At 40.1% G+C, this 3,513-nt stretch overlaps 1 non-coding gene across 1 annotated transcript; it reads right to left on the reverse strand.

The window, feature by feature from the left end:
• Positions 1 to 908: 908 nt before the first annotated feature.
• LOC142538159 (small nucleolar RNA R71) lies at positions 909 to 1,014 on the reverse strand. The gene has a single exon (XR_012818697.1). It is a non-coding gene; the product is annotated as a small nucleolar RNA R71 (small nucleolar RNA).
• Positions 1,015 to 3,513: the final 2,499 nt, after the last annotated feature.

Genomic DNA, 3,513 nt, shown 5'->3' on the forward strand with positions numbered 1-3,513 from the left:
TAAAAGACTTTGATCAAATACAAGAATTGTACTGACTCACTTTAGTTTGGACTTAACACTGTCAAAAACTGAAACTCTTAGTTTAACAGAATGTTCTCAGTGCGTAACTAATCTTAGCACTATCGAATTTCAACGATTATTACAACTTGCTAGTGAGCTCAAATTGTAGCCTTAACTGCTACGAATATACCAAGTAAAAGTGAGCTAAGATTTTGACAGAGTGACAGCAAGCTTTTGAATAGTGTTCACTCATTCCTTCAACTGTTCTTCTGTCATATTTATAAGCTTCTTTTCTCCAACGGTAACTTGAGATGAATTTGAATCTTTGTATCCGTTGATTTCTACTTGATTATTCCTTGGACATTGTTTGCTTCATTTATTGTGATGGGGCGTCTTAACTGCTTTCGCCGAAATGAGTTTTTCTAAGCTGTCTTGATTAAGGTGCGGCTTTAATATTCAGTTGCAATCTGCTATGTCTCTTTGTCGGTTGAGTGTTCTTTCCCGAGACATGTTCAGTTGAAGGGTGCTTAGCATACGGCTGAATATATCAACTGATCAGTTTCCAACTGATCAGTCAGTTGATTTCAGTTATTAAGTCCAGTTGTTGAATGTACTTGCGCGTATCATTTGGTTGATCAGTTTGTCAAACTCCAGAATCCAGAATTTGGTTTTCAACAGAACTGCAGTAGATGACTCAAACACGCACATCGCAGATTTTCTTGAAATTTGCGATACTTTTAAATTTAATGGAGTTTCTGATGATGCTGTTAGACTGCGTTTATTTCCTTTCTCCTTACGTGACAAAGCTAAAGCATGGTTAAATTGTTTACCTGTAGGTTCGATCACCACATGAGAGGACATGGCGAAGGCGTTACTCATTAAATACTTTCCTCCATCTAAAACCATGAAGCTGCGAGCAGACATCACCACATTTGCTCAATTCGAGCAAGAGTCTTTATATGAGGCATGGGAGCACTTCAAAGATCTATTACGGAGATGTCCACATCACGAATTTCCACTTGGGTTAGTCGTTCAAAAATTTTATTATGGTTTGCTTACTCCTAACCGTACCATGATAGATGCTGCTGCTTGTGGAAACCTATTGAGGAAGACTGCTGAAGAAGGATATGAGTTGTTAGAGGAGATGGCTGCTAGCAGCTATCATCCTCAATCTGACAGGAACAACCAGCGGAGAAGTGCAGGAGTTCACCAGGTAACTGAATTTTCTGCTATTACTGCGCAACTTGATGTCTTGAACAGGAAATTGAACAGTTTGAATATGAGTGGCACGACTATGCGTCTTCAAGAGATATCTTGTGATAAGTGTGGAGGTGAAAACTTCGCGAAGGACTGTCAAGATGTGAATCCCTTCTATGTGCATGAGGAAGCACCGGTAAATCAAGTGGGGATTCAAAACCGTCCAAAGAATGATCCGTATTCGAACACATATAATCTTGGATGGAGGCAACATCCCAACTTCTCATGGGGTGGCCAAAATAGTCAGAATCGATCACAGGGAGGACCACCGTATGGGAAACAATCGATGTCTAGATTTGATCCTCCTAGAGAAGAAAAGTCCAATTTAGAGCAGATGATGTCTAAGTTTATCTCGTCCACTGAAACTAGACTACAAAACCAAGATGCATCAATAAAGGGGCTAGAGAATCAGATTGGGAAGTTAGCGAAGATGATAGCAAGTAGAGAGCCGGGCACCTTGCCAAGTAACACAGAGACCAATCCAAAAGATCAAGTGAAGGCCATCGAGTTGAAGAGTGGGAAAATTTTAGAGTCAAGAGAAAAAGAAAAAAATCAAACACCGGATGAACAGAATGAGACACCCAAAGGTAAGTCTTCTAACTCTACACTAGCACCCACTGCACAATCTAAAATTGTTATACGTCCTCCTTTTCCTGCAGCATTAAAAAAAGCAAAACTGGATGCACAATTCGGTAAGTTTCTTGTGGTATTTAAAAAAATTGCATATCAATATTTCTTTTGCCGATGCTTTGATGCAAATGCCTAGTTATGCTAAATTTTTGAAAGACATATTAGCTAACAAGAGAAAGTTGGAGGATCACATGATGGTAAATCTTACTGAAAATTGCTCTGCTCTGGTGCAAAACAAGATCCCACCGAAACCTAAAGATCCAGGGAGTTTTTCTATTCCTTGCATGATTGGTGATGTTGTTTTTCATAAAGCATTATGTGATCTTGGTGCAAGTATTAACCTCATGCTTTGTCTGTGTTTATGAAACTTGGATTGGGAGAACCTAAGCCAACGAGGATGTCTTTACAACTAGCTGACAGATCTGTCAAGTATCCCCGAGGAGTGATTGAGGATGTGCTAGTGAAAGTGGAAAAATTTATTTTTCTTGTGGACTTTGTGGTACTTGACATGGAGGAAGACATGGAGATGCCCTTGATTTTGGGGAGACCATTCCTTGCGACTGGCAAGGCTCTGATTGATGTACACGAAGGGAAGTTGAGACTAGAGTGGACGAGGAAGAGATTACTTTTGATGTCTTTAATGCACTTAAGCATACACTGCATTCTGATAGTTGTTTTAGAATTGATGCTTTTGACTCTCTTGTGTCTAACTATGTGCAGGATGCTATTAGGGACCCTTTGGATGCCACTCTCACTAATGAATTGGGAGAAGACGAATTGGATGCAGAGAAAACTGAAATAGTGGCATACTTTAATGCCAATCATCCATGGAAGAGGCCTATCAAGATGAGATGAGAAGATTTGGGGGAACGAAGAGACTTGATCCCTCAGAAGTCAAGTCTAGAGGAGACACCAACCCTGGAGCTCAAGCCATTACCTCCGCATCTGAAATACGTTTATCTAGGTGAGAATAATAAACTTCCTGTGATTATTTCTTCTTATCTGACAGATGAGATGGAGGAAAAACTGCTGAAAGACTTGAAAGCGCACAAGAGTGCATTTGCATGAAAAGTGGCTGATATCAAAGGGATCAATCCATCGGTCTGTATGCACAAGATATTGATGGAATACAAGTACTCACCTCTTGTACAACCTCAGAGAAGATTGAATCCAAAGATGCAAGAGAGTAGTGAAAGCAGAAACTATCAAACTCCTTGATGCAGGTATTATCTATCATATATCTGATAGTGCATGGGTAAGTCCTGTTCAGTGTGTACCGAAAAAAGGTGGGATTATTGTGATCACAAATGAAAAGAATGAGTTAATACCTACTAGGACGGTTACGTGATGGCGTGTGTGCATCGATTATAGGAAATTAAATGATGCTACCCTGAAAGACCACTTTCCCCTTCCCTTTATTGATCAGATGTTAGAGAGACTAGCAGGACATGAGTTTTACTGTTTTCTAGATGGGTATTCAGGGTATAACCAAATCATGATTGCGCTCGAGGACCAAGAGAAAACCACTTTCACTTGTCCTTATAGCACTTTTGCTTTTAGACGGATGCTCTTTGGTTTGTGTAATGCCCCTGCCACTTTTCAGCGATGCATGACCGCGATATTTCA

Source organism: Primulina tabacum, chromosome 2, assembly GCF_025594145.1.
Source record: "Primulina tabacum isolate GXHZ01 chromosome 2, ASM2559414v2, whole genome shotgun sequence".
NCBI classification, from domain to species: Eukaryota; Viridiplantae; Streptophyta; class Magnoliopsida; order Lamiales; family Gesneriaceae; genus Primulina; species Primulina tabacum.